Source organism: Lissotriton vulgaris, chromosome 5 (assembly GCF_964263255.1).
Source record: "Lissotriton vulgaris chromosome 5, aLisVul1.2, whole genome shotgun sequence".
NCBI lineage: Eukaryota > Metazoa > Chordata > Amphibia > Caudata > Salamandridae > Lissotriton > Lissotriton vulgaris.
This window is the reverse complement of record NC_141693.1, coordinates 1,998,749,080-1,998,763,010: the sequence shown is the minus strand read 5'-3', so window position 1 is coordinate 1,998,763,010 and position 13,931 is coordinate 1,998,749,080. Positions and strand designations below refer to the sequence as shown.

General features: G+C 50.5%; 1 protein-coding gene across 1 annotated transcript in view; it reads right to left on the bottom strand.

Annotated features, from left to right (window-relative positions):
* MED27 (mediator complex subunit 27) overlaps positions 1-13,931 on the bottom strand; it is a 939,037-nt gene that overhangs the window by 256,012 nt on the left and 669,094 nt on the right. The gene's annotated exons all lie outside the window — the stretch shown is intronic.

Below are 13,931 nucleotides of genomic sequence, written 5' to 3'. Positions count from 1 at the left end.
AACAAATATCCCAAAATTGGAAGGACTTCACCAAACTATCTTACTAAGCATGGTGGTACGCCGTTTGTCACAATCACTGATTGGACACAACTTTTGTATATCCTATTTATATGGCTACAAAACGTTTGAATTTATAGTTACCTTTCACATTGTTTATTGATGCTAGTGCTAAACGCTCCTTTTCCCCCGAACCCCCATTCAACAAGAAGTTTCTCAACCTCCATGACTTTCCTTATATTAACACTATATTAATTAGACCATTTTAAGCCTTTTTATTGTATTTTCTGTATGGAATGCAATTTTCTTTTGCACCCACCAATCCAATTTGCGTATCCCTTTTTACTTTCTCCTTTATATTTTACTAACTTGACATTTATATCCAACTGTTTTGTGCCTAAATTTTTGCTTTACTATATTATGTATTGATACCTCATTTCCTTCAATAAACTTACTTTTGAACTTAAAAGAATCACTACCCAGCCGGAGGGGAGTGAGTGCAGGCAAATCTGAAGCCACTGAAAGGGAGACCGCATGTGGAAATGGCAAAACAGTCAATCAGGAATAACATCTTCTGAGGAGCAGAGTAGGTGCTGCAGAGAGTGGTGCTTTAAATTGACCTTTCGACTAGCGAAGAGTTACAGCAAGAAACTGGAGAAGTGTGGCTCAATGGTTAGAGTGGCAGACCTTGATGCAGAGCTCTGGCCTGGGACCAGGGTTCGATTCCCACCTTGGTGGGTCTCGGGCTCAAAATTTCCTTGGACCTGATATTCTCGCCTCAGTGCCTATTCCAATCATGGGTCCCACGCTGCAACTCTGGGCAATAGCTTGCTTAATCTCCACAACGGCCCCAACAGCGCTAGGATGCCTGGCTTCACCCTGGGGGTGCCCAGGAGTGGACACTTCACAGGGAAAGCCAGGAAGGGTTCCACAGCGGTATGAGTAATAGCGCCACGAAACCGCTTGGTAGCAGTGCGCTCTACAAATACTTTACATTTACATTTACTTAGGGGTGCGCCCCTGCACTCCAGAAGACTGGGAAATAGCAAGGCAGAGGGTGAGGGATGTAATTTAGAGAATGAAACATTGTAAACAATTTAACCTAAGTGTCTTTTACATGGAGAGGAATAATTTTTTATGTATATATTTTTAAACTAACGTATTACGCAAACGCTTTTCAAATAAACGCGTTTATTCATTCCCTCAGGTCTGAGGGTATGTGAGTTACAGAGCGTGCAGCAGCATGCAGCACTGTTACTGGTAATACTAGTGGCGCATCTCACACTGTGAGCAGTTCACTTTGAGGGAGCAGCCGACAAACACATCTCATTCAGTCCTAAATCCAGCTGCGCCCCCACCCCTCCCTGCAACGGCGGAGAAGTGTCACCTCACTGCCTGGCGCAGGGCCAGCAAATGAAAAATAAAACTATGTTCTAGCATCGTTTTATTTTTCGTTCAACAGCTTTTAGCCAGCTGTGCCGAGAGAAAGGAGGAGTGCTTGTGCACTTCCTACATCTGTATATGTGGAAGAGGTGTGGCATAGCGGCCAGGGTGCCTGACTCCAGACCACGTGGCTCACGGTTCGATCCCCGATGCCAGCGGCAGGTTAGCCCAGCACCATGAGACTCTGGGCAATAGCTCGCTTAATCTTCCTGAGTGCCCCCAGCGCCAGGACACCTCTCTGGAGGAAGGTGTGCGCTTTACAAATGCTAGTATTTCATTTCATTTGTGTTTAGCCAGAGGCCAACCGCAACACACATGGGCACTTCGGTTTCTCCAGCCCGGTTGTAATGTACAGACGAGCTGGAGATACCTCACAGACTCCATGACCTGAGCGGAGCGTCTTTCAAGCCCGCTCGGGCCAATCCCCGTGCTGCTTTACAGCACAGGGATTGAGCACGGTTGTATTGTACAGACGGGCTTCGGTTTCTCCAGCCCGGTTGTAAAAAGTACAGACGAGCTGGAGAAACCCCACACACTCCATGACCTGAGCGGAGCGTCTTTCCATCCCATTCAGGCCAAGCCCTGCGGTGCTCTGCAGCACAGGGATTGGATGGTGTTCTGGCCTTGGGGCTGCTGGGACCAGGAAGATGCCAGCGGGAGTGACACGACGCAGGAGGCGGCCGACAGCTTCAGGTAAGTTAAAAAAATTATTAACACGCTCCTTTGAGATCCTCTCACCACGCCACCACCCTATGTTAGTGACGGCCACCACGGGGCTAAATCCATCTTACACCTGGACTCCAGTCCATCTTCCAATGTAAAGAAAAAAGTGCAAACAGCATGAGTTGAGCTCTGCAGAACCTCATCACATGTTCTACAGGGAAGAAGACAAAACAAGATGGCGCTCTCAGTCGACTGGTAAGCTACAAGGAGGGCAGCCAGGTAAGACACCTGGGAGAGGGCAGAAAATGTCATGGTTGTTGGTGGCCAAGGGTGTCTTTTCCTGATGCAGAGCTACCATGACCTGTATAAAGTCAGAGGGGAGAGGCCTTAAGCAGAGGGAAGGGTGGAGCATTCTCTACAGGAAAGGAGCTATGGATTTAGGGGTCTGCTGTAAGATGCGCCCAGATGATAGAGATGGGCGAGCCAATGAAAGTCCAAGCCAGGCTCGTGCCTGAAATCTGGCTCTGGCTCGGCTTGAGGTCCAGTTGGCACCTTGAGCACAGAATGAGCCGAGGTTCCCTGAGGCTTCTGCCACCCTCTCTTCCCTTCTTGTAGCCTGGTTGTGGTCTAGCGGTCAGAGCTGTCGACTTTGGGACTGGAGAAGAAGCGCGAGTCTTGGTGTTGGCACAACATCCTGTGATCCCGGGCATTACTCTAGTGGTACCACTAGAGGGCACAATATCAGTCTTGCGTCTTTACTGGTATTGTGAGGTATTTCAGGGAGCCAGAGACATCAGGATAAGTAACTTCCACAAGACCTGAAAAGGATGTATAGACTGACACTTGTCCTCTTACCTTCAAAAGAAAGGGCGGAGGAGGTCTCATTAACTTATCACATATATAGTATTTATTTATTTGAAAGTTTTTATATAGCACGAACCAGACCCGTCAGGGTATCAGAGCGCTGTACATTGAGGCTGAAAAGTAGCGCAGGTAAAAGAGAAAATCATACATAAGAAAGCAGTTACATCAAATGCCCATTGCAGAAAATAAAAGATATAAATGCGGTTAAATGAGATGCACAATGTATGGTAGGTAAGTAAGGTCAATGATGTGAAGAGGTTAAAGAACACCCTACCAATTGCACTGAGAACAGAGAATTGTGAAAGCAAATTCCGCAAGCAACTAAAGACCTGGCTGTTCACCAAAATAGACTAACAGGAATATCAGGAAGTAAATTTCTCCCAGTAGGGAAGCAGATTGACAACATTCGTCTCACAACCATGATCAGACGGTCTAGCGCGGGGACACACCGTTGGTGTAATCAAGCGCTTTACAAATGGAAATAATAATAATAATAGCTTGTATGGTTAAAGGTCTATTGTTGCGGGTAGTCATGCAGGAGCAATCCTTTGACTTATTTTTGAAACGCAGCGATCGAGGGGGTAGTTCCGATGTGGGGAGAGAGAGCATTCCATATTCTCAGAGCAAGACCAGAGAATGTGCGGTTGAAGGTTCTCTTCTTTTTAAACTTTTGTAGTTTTAAGAAAAGTGTTTGAGCATCTTAGGGCTCGATTCCCACAAGATAGTTCAAGTTTGTTTGCCAAGTAGGTAGGAGTGTTCTGATGAAGCGCTTTGTGTGCCGAGCAGGCTATCTTGTGCATGATCCTTGCATCAAGAGAAAGACAGTTGAGTTGGATTAGAGCTGGTGTGATGTGATGTGATCACGCTTTCTTGATCCCAGGATGATCTTAGCAGCAGAGTTTAAAGTGGCCCTTAAAGGGGCCATTTTAGCTTTTGGTAGAACGGCTAGGGGGTAGATTCCGTAGTCTAAACGGGAGATAACAAGGGGTTGGACTGCAAGTTGCATGCCTGCAGGTGACAGGAACGGGTTGACTTTCCCTAGGGTGTTCAGTTGGTGATTGGCTCCCCTAGTTGTTGCACTGATGTGGTCTTGCATATTTAGAAATGTGTCTAAGGTTTTGCCTAATGATCTAGTTGAGTTAACAATATGTGGAGCACAATTGAGGGCTGATAGTTGTTTGAGCCAATTTTGAATGGGGGCAGGATGATTGTGGGGGGGAAAGAAGGAGGAAATGTGTCTTGAAAGTATTTAGCATAAGGCGGTTGTGAGATAGCCACTGTTGAGTTTTCAGAAGAGCAGAGTTGAGAGTATTGATGTCGTCTGGTGAAGATATTTTCATATACAATTGTGTATCATTGGCGTAGCTGTGATAGCGCATGTTTGTATGTTTCAATATTTCGGTGAGAAGTTCCATGTATAAGCTGAATATTGAGGGTGATAGTGCGGATCTTTGTGGAACTCCAATTGAGACCGGCTTACGGTTAGAAAGGGAATGGTTGACTTTGATTCTTTGCGTTCTATTTTGAAGGAATAAAGCAAACCAATTTAAGACTGGACCCGATAAATCCATCCTTTTCCCAAGAAGATCAATCAAGTTGTCATTTTTAACCATTGAGTAAAGATCAAACAGTATAAGTAGGCATGGTTCTGTCTAGCCAAGAAGTCTAAGGGAATCAACAACAATGTGTGTTAGAGCATATTCATCACTATGCCCAGGTATGAAGCCCGATTGATATTCTCTAGGAGCTGAAACTGTTCAATGTGATTGCAGAGTTGGGTATATAGGCACTTCTCAAGTAGTTTGGCTGAAGTCATAATATAAGAAATTGGTTGGAAGCTGTTAGGGGTGGTATGGAGTGCAAAAAAACGATGGATTTAGGCCCAGATCTCTGTACTGGGGTGAATGTATGACATTGTTCTGCATTCTGTCAATCAACTGTTGTTTTTACATTTGTCACCTCGAGTGGGACGGGTATGCTCAGACGTGAGTCCCGTGCTCTCCACACCACTGGAGTCAAGCTATCCTGGCTGATGACGGATGATAGCCAGAAACTGGTCCTAGGATGCTTGATTCCGGTCCAGGAAAGACATGGCTTGGCAGTTCGGGCTGGACTGTTCCCATGAGGCACAGGGTCAAGGCTGATTTACATATGGCCACGTCTGAACTGGGGTGGTGTGGAGTGCAAAAAAACGCTGGATTTAGGCCCAGATCTCTGTACTGGGGTGAATGTATGACAATGCTCTGCATTCTGTCCATCAATTGTTGTTTTTGCATTTCTCACCCCGAGTGGGTAGGGTATGCTCAGACGTGAGTCCCGAAGCAGCAGGTCTCTGGTCTGCAGGAGGCCCATGAAATCTGCACCCTCCTCATAACCAATGATCAGGAGGATAGAACATGCGGACGCTTTTCCTAAAAGTTGAATTTGCGATTACTAAGGGCATTACCAGTGCTTTAAATGGACCGGCACTGTCTGGTACGGAGTACCAGCACTTTTTTATTTCGAGAAGGAAAGTACTGGCACTTCTAAAGATAAATGGAAAACCTTTAATTGGAGAGTACCGGCACTTCTCAGAAACAAGTAGGTACTCAGTTACAGAGTACCTGCACTTTTATTTTTCCATTTCATGCACTGGGCATTACTTTAGTTCACAAGGTCTGAGCAGGAGGGCTGGCTGCAAGCCCTGCAGGAAGGAGCTGGTTTACCATCAGGGTTTCAGGTGAAAATAGACACTGAAAACAGACTGTCTGGTCCACCTTGACGAACACTGACATCCCTGCAGCCCCTGCTGCCAACATTCCTGAGTGCCAGCGAGGCAAAGCACCAGCCTTACACCCACACAGGGCAGGCGGGTCTCAGGAAGGGGGACTGACCAAAGAACCAGAACTCTGGAGGCCTTTTGTGGGTTCTTTGCTACTGCAGACTGCATGTTTGAGTCTTTATTTTAGCATCTGGTGTTTCTGAAGCTATATTCTCACATGCTACGTATAGCCGCCGGATAGATGGTGGTTTTGGACGAGTTTTATGTATGTCTGAACCGACATGATGAGTTAAGACCTTCGGGGGGGGGACTACATATGTATAAAACAAGACACTGAAATGGTCAGAGCACAGAAGACGGCTTCCAAGCACTTCATGGTTGAACCAAGGACCGGAAGCGGTGCACGCTGTCCATGGCTCGCGCTTTAAAATACATTTAAATGATTCTCAAAGATGGAAGTGACTGCACCCTCAAGAGGCCTCTGCTACTGCAGAAGAAGCCCTGTCCCGCGGCAGTGCGGGGGACGGCAGCCACCGACCCCCACGCACGACACTATGCGACATGCGTGAGGTCACGGGAAGAGGTAGCGCTCATGTCTCAAAGCTCAGAGGACAGGAGGCCCAGACGACCCCACCCGCGGACACCCCCCCGCCCCCCGCCCTCGGAGGCAGCGCTCCCGCTCATTAAAGATACATGAAAGTCAAGCTCGCTGCTGGCTTAATTAAACGCGGCAGGTGATGAACAGAGGGGTTTCCTCTCTTTCCAACACAGGAGGTGCCCCTTACCCACAACATGGGCACATGTAACGATGGAATCCCCGGCTGACGTCAGACGCTGCCCCATCCCGACCTTCTCAGGTCTAGCGTTAGGAGAGACCTTTTGATTTTATTCCATTTTATTAAAATGATAGGGGTAATATGGCTTCAAGCGGCTTTCAGCTCTCTTCACCCATTGGCTGTTGTGTAATTCACATTTTTCTTCCGCCCACTACAGCAGACAGCAAGGAGCAATGGGTCAGTCCACTCCCCCACTGGCTGCAATGGGTCAACCCACTCCCCCCACTGGCTGCAACGGGTCAACCCACTCCCCCCACTGGCTGCAACGGGTCAGCCCACTGCCCCCACTGGCTGTAATGGATCAACCCACTGCCCCCGCTGGCTGCAACGGGTCAACCCACTGGCTGCAACGGGTCAGCCCACTCTCCCCACTGGCTGCAACGGGTCAACCCACTGGCTGCAACGGGTCAACCCACTCCCCCCACTGGCTGCAACGGGTCAACCCACTGCCCCCACTGGCTGTAATGGATCAACCCACTGCCCCCGCTGGCTGCAACGGGTCAACCCACTGGCTGCAACGGGTCAGCCCACTCTCCCCACTGGCTTCAATGGGTCAGCCCACTCCCCCCACTGGCTGCAACGGGTCAACCCACTGCCCCCACTGGCTGTAATGGATCAACCCACTGCCCCCACTGGCTGCAATGGTCAACCCACTGGCTGCAATGAGTCGACCCACTGCCCCCACTGGCTTCAATGAGTCAACCCACTGCCCCCACTGGCTGCAACGGGTCAACCCACTGCCCCCACTGGCTGTAACGGATCAACCCACTGCCCCCACTGGCTGCAACGGGTCAACCCACTGGCTGCAATGAGTCGACCCACTGCCCCCACTGGCTATAACGGATCAACCCACTGCCCCCACTGGCTGCAACGGGTCAACCCACTGCCCCCACTGGCTGTAACGGATCAACCCACTGCCCCCACTGGCTGCAACGGGTCAACCCACTGGCTGCAATGAGTCGACCCACTGCCCCCACTGGCTATAACGGATCAACCCACTGCCCCCACTGGCTGCAACGGGTCAACCCACTGCCCCCACTGGCTGCAACGGGTCAACCCACTCCCTCCACTGGCTTCAATGGGTCAGCCCACTCCCCCCACTGGCTGCAACTGGTCAACCCACTGCCCGTAACGGATCAACCCACTGCCCCCACTGGCTGCAACGGGTCAACCCACTGGCTGCAATGAGTCGACCCACTGCCCCCACTGGCTATAACGGATCAACCCACTGCCCCCACTGGCTGCAAAGGGTCAACCCACTGGCTGCAACGGGTCAGCCCACTCCCCCCACTGGCTTCAATGGGTCAGCCCACTCCCCCCACTGGCTGCAATGGGTCAGCCCACTCCCGCCACTGGCTGCAATGGGTCAGCCCACTTCCGCCACTGGCTGCAAAGGGTCAACCCACTGGCTGCAACGGGTCAGCCCACTCCCCCCACTGGCTTCAATGGGTCAGCCCACTCCCCCCACTGGCTGCAATGGGTCAGTCCACTCCCCCCACTGCCAACTTCAGTTTGAGTGAGTTAAGTCACTACATTCTGCTCTTTCACAAGGTTCACATCCCCACACATCCTGTCAGTTCCAGTGTTTTTTGTTTTTTACTTTATATAAGAAATGGGATTATAATTTGGAGTGGGTGGACTTCCTGCCTCAAGAAATAACCACTTGTCAGGGTGAACCCTCAAAATCACGAAGTTAACCTGAGCATAATCCTTGGTAGATATGGCACAGAGTGGACCGGCCCAGCTTAGGGCAATGTGTAAAGTATTATGCAATACCAAAACAGTAATAAAGTCAAAATGCAAAACAGTAAAAATACAAACCAAAATGTCAATATCCATTGAGGGACGCTGACGATATGAATATTTAAAGTTTTAAGTAGGACTAGTTCCAAGAACCCTAAAGACTTTCGATGGTCATGGTAGACAGAAATCTAGGCGTAATTGCATGGTGACCTTGATGGAGCAATGATCGGATGCAACAACCAGGTTCTTACGGGTCTAAGATTTTAACTTTAGTCCGCTAAGTCCTAACCCACCACAGGAATACATTCTGAAACCCTTGATAACCATAGTGGGGAAAATTAGAGACTCACGGGTGTCAAGCAGAGACCAAACTGCAGGGTTCAGTTGTCACTGGTCAGCTGGACAGTTGCAAGAAAAGGCCTCTTGTAACTTGTGTCTGTGTAGTTTTGACAAGAGGTCAGGCGTGTGACCCTTGGAGTCCATGTATTTTCCCTGGTTGCAGGAGGGAGAGCAGGCCCAGTCTTCCAGGGTCCTCTCAGGTCTTAGACAGCAAGTTTAGTCCTCTTCTAATCTTCCACAGGTCGGGAGTGTTCTGCAACATTCTCCTTTGGCTATGAGGGCGGGGGGAGTGCGGAGTGTACTATGGTAATCCTACTGTCCTCCCACACCTAACACTAACATCCAATGTGGGCAGTCGCTGCATACACAACAGACCCAGAGTCTGAGGTCTGGTAGAACAAGTACGTTTTTCAAGTAACCAGACATTGAACACACAAGAATGGTTTTGGCATCCTGTTTCCGCCTTTTAAAGTGCGCCTCAAATGTTTTATGTAAAACCCCAGCAGACCTGTCAAGAGGATTTTACATTCAAGAAGAATTTGACACTACTGTTAAAAATGATGCTCACAGCCCCACCCTGCAAATTCTGCCAGGCTCAGAGGGGTCATCTCTGTCCATTTAGGACAGCCTACTGTTTGCTCTTGAAGACATTTCACACCTATTTAAATGCTAATTACTGGCTGGTAGAAGTGGGAGAACAAATGCAATTGGGCGTCCAGAGGCTTTTGGAAGGAAAAATGCAACTTTCTAAAAGCATCTTTTATTAATATTGATCAAATATCCTACTTCACCATTGAATTGGATTTCAAATAACTATTAAAAATAGATGTTTGAATATTTTTTTCTCGTTGTTCCCTAACAGGAAATTAGCATTATTAAATGTAATAATGTAACCACAGTTTTCCTATTGAAGAGCAAGGGGCATGTTTACCATTACATTTCCACATGTCCTCCTTTAAAATACCATGCACCCTGCCTTATAAGGCCTAAATACGAATGAAATACATTTAAAAGGAAGGTTTTGACCTGCCAAAGGGTTTATTTTGAGAGGCTAAATTGCAGATTTTACACTGCTGCAGTCAGGCTACTAGTCACCACACCGACACACAGAGCAGGACACACCCTCAACCCCATCTTCGCTGCAAGTAACATTGTCCACTTCAGCCACACAACAAAACCACCAAGGACCGACCACTACTGCGTTCATTTCACAGTCGTCAAACTCAAAGCACCAAAACAAGCCCACCACGAAGGAACTGAAGCAAGGTCACAGACGAGCAACTGAACTCCACCCTCACCCGAGACAACCACACCTGGACATTCGACGCAAACATTGCAGCAAGAGGACTCCACACTTGGATCTCCAACTGCGCAGACAAGCTCGCCCGCTACGCAACCCCGGCAAACAACGCCCCAGGAAAGCCGCCTGGTTCACCACCGTTTTCTCCAAGAAGCCAGGCGCACCTACAGACGCCTGGAAAAGAACTGGAGTAACACCAAGCCAGCCGATAACTACTCCACCTACAAAGACGCCATGACAGACTACTATAACCAAATAAGAACATCCAAAATCTTCACCAGCTCCACCAATTCCACGGAACTCTTTGGTTTCATTCAGGAATTCACCAACCCACGCAGCGAAGCCACAGACATCACCCTGTCTCAAGACCTCTGCGACAAGCTTGGAACCTACTTCGACCTCAAGATCAGAAAACACTACGACAACTTCATCGACTATCCACAAAACGCCACAACCGCCCCCCACTTCTCCAAGACACCAGCCAGCCCACCATCTCCAACTGGGCACCAACTACGACCGAGGAAACCGCAACGACCATGAAAGGTATCGACTCGGGAGCTCCCACCAACCCCTGCCCTCCGCACATCTACCACAGAGCATCGGACACCATTGCACCCGTACTGCAACGCACCATCAACACCACATTCGAAACAGGCACCTTCCCAGACAACTGGAAGCGCGCAGAAGTCAGGCCCCTGCTCAAGAAGCCCACAGCCAACCCCACCGACCTCAAGAACTACCAGCCCATCTCACTTCTCCCCTTCACAGCCAAAGTGGCAAAGAAAAGTCAACAGGGAACTGATACGATTCATTGAAGAGCACGCCGTCCTCAGCCTGTCCCAATCCGGATTCTGAAGCAACCACAGTACCGAGACTGCCCTACTCGCCGCCTCAGACGACATCCGCACCCTCCTGGACCAAGGCAACTCGGCAGCCCTCATCCTCCTCAACCTGTCTGCAGCCTTCGACGCAGTCTCTCATTGCACACTAGTCTCCAGACTACACGACGCTGGCATACAAGGAACTGCCCTGGATCTAGACCATCGCCTTGAACCAAGGACTACCAGAGTCACTCCGAGGGTCAGTTGGCTGACCTACTGTTCAGAATTAAATGGACACAACAAGCTTGCAGGGTTCCCTGCAAATGGCCCTGCAACTGAACCTGTCTGGATGTGTGCGAGCTCTGCTAGAGTGAGTCCCTGATGCCCAAGAGGTGCCTTCCCAGGTCCTGGATCGCTGGCTGGCATCATGTGAGTGCCTCCTGAGAAATCCTGAAGTTCTTATTACCTCTGCACTCCAGACTTTGAGAAGATAACTGTTTCAGAGTGACTAAGATGCTGCCTGTATCTACCCGCACTCCATCGCGGTCACTTTATCTCGGTCTAGTGCGACCAGATGGCCACAGTTAGTGCTTTCTGATTCTTGGCACAATTTTTACTTAAACATTTAAAACTACAAACCCGTGTTTCTACTGATTGGAGTTTTGTTATTTTTGTCTTAAATTATTTATTAAAATTTACTCTATTTTTCTAAATTGGTGTGGGATCTTTCTTGCGTTGTGTAGGTTTTTTTTCTTCAGTTTAAGTGTTGCATAAATACTTAACATAGTGTCTTTAAGTTAAGCCTGATGGCTTTTGTGCCAAGCTACTAAGGGATTGAGCACAGCTGAATGTAGTCACTTTAGTGGTTCGCCCTCACAAGGATTGTGGTTGTTGCTCAAAAGGGGTTTTCACCCCCTCCATCAAAGTCCCAATTTCTCACACAGATAGTTAAAGCAGCACTGACCGCGAGTGTAGTGAACTGTACATTACTAATGTAACGGGTTCTGCTGACACTCCCTGTGCTGATTGTTTCACATGCTGCCTTCAAGGCGCTGATACAATGATCCCAGCTGCATCTGCTCTTTCCGTTTCATTGATGATGTCACACACTGCCTCCAATCTGAACCTACAGAACTCCCCCACAGCAGCGGGCCCTGCCTGCTGGTCCCGGGGGCCCCAAAGGACCAGGCTCGTGGATGCTTCTTTCCTTCTGACGGTGCTGGGCCCCTCACTGGCCTGGGACCAGACGCGAGACATAGACTCATCAGTCTGGGATAAAGACCCCACCCTGCTGTGAGTCACCTCCTGTACACCATGCACACACATAACTCAGGCCCATGAATGTGTCACTCAATGATGCTTGTTTCAGCCCCCTCCAAAGTACTAAAAGCGTCGAGATTTGACGCTGACACTTGCAAGTTACCCACACAGGTCTCTGCAGAGGCGCTCAACCCGCGGAGCTAACTCTCAAGGCCAACCAAGCTGAGCGTAGCCTTAATGGTGCCTGGTTTCTCAACCCCTGCGAATGAAAGGCTGAGACGTCCAGTGTGCACCCTCCGAAGCAGGCTCGTTAACCAGCTGAGCTATCGTCTGCATAATAATAGGACTCCTTCTCGAAAGCCTGACTCACCCCTGCCCTGCGCGGGAACACTCTTTAAAGACGGGACAAGAACCCCTCGGCCAGGAAGAGGCGCCTCTCTGCGCCTCGAGGTCTGATGACAGATGTGCATTACCAGCTGTCTCCTGTTCCTGCCGAGCACACGGGGGGCAGTGACTGTAATCCGATCTGCAGCGCCCCCCGTTTCCACAGCTGTCAATCCGCGGCGCTAAATCCAATAAATGGGCCACGCACAGCCGGCCCAACGCGCGCAGCGCCTGCTCCCCCCGCGGGTCATTTACAGATACCTGGCTGTGCGCCTTGTAAGTTGTAATGTGTGTGAGGCACCGCGTGCCAGGCACCCCTCCAACCCAAGGGGGCTGGAGCAAAAAGGGGCACGCCTGTCAGGGCAGGTAATGCAGCCTGGCAGCTATCGACAGCTGAGAGGGGAGGGGGGTGGGGGGTGGGGGGGGGGGGGGGTTAAGCCATCATGTAGGGGGAGAAGAAAGTGCAGCTACTCTCTCTCCATTCTCTAAGGTGAAATGTGTGCACGGTCACTACGGGGTCACTATGACACTCGGAGTAAGGGGAACTCAGTGGAAGGACAGACTCGAAGACGTCACGAGTGGTGTCAGGCCAGCTGACTGGGGGAACCGGACCACCACTGCTGCCGGGTGAACTGTACCAACACCCTGCACACACCACTGCTGCCGGGTGAACTGTACCACCACCCTGCACACACCACTGCTGCCGGGTGAACTGTACCACCACCCTGCACACACCACTGCTGCCGGGGGAGCTGTACCACCACCCTGCACACACCACTGCTGCCGGGGGGAACTGTACCACCACCCTGCACACACCACTGCTGCCGGGTGAACTGTACCAACACCCTGCACACACCACTGCTGCCGGGGGAACTGTACCACAACCCTGCACACACCACTGCTGCCGGGTGAACTGTACCAACACCCTGCACACACCACTGCTGCCGGGGGAACTGTACCACCACCCTGCACACACCACTGCTGCCGGGTGAGCTGTACCAACACCCTGCACACACCACTGCTGCCGGGGGGAACTGTACCACCACCCTGCACACACCACTGCTGCCGGGTGAACTGTACCACCACCCTGCACACACCACGGTTGCCAGGTGAACTGTACCAACACCCTGCACACACCACTGCTGCCGGGGGAGCTGTACCACCACCCTGCACACACCACTGCTGCCGGGGGAGCTGTACCACCACCCTGCACACACCACTGCTGCCGGGGGAACTGTACCAACACCCTGCACACACCACTGCTGCCGGGGGAACTGTACCACAACCCTGCACACACCACTGCTGCCGGGTGAACTGTACCAACACCCTGCACACACCACTGCTGCCGGGGGAACTGTACCACCACCCTGCACACACCACTGCTGCCGGGTGAGCTGTACCAACACCCTGCACACACCACTGCTGCCGGGGGGAACTGTACCACCACCCTGCACACACCACTGCTGCCGGGTGAACTGTACCACCACCCTGCACACACCACGGTTGCCAGGTGAACTGTA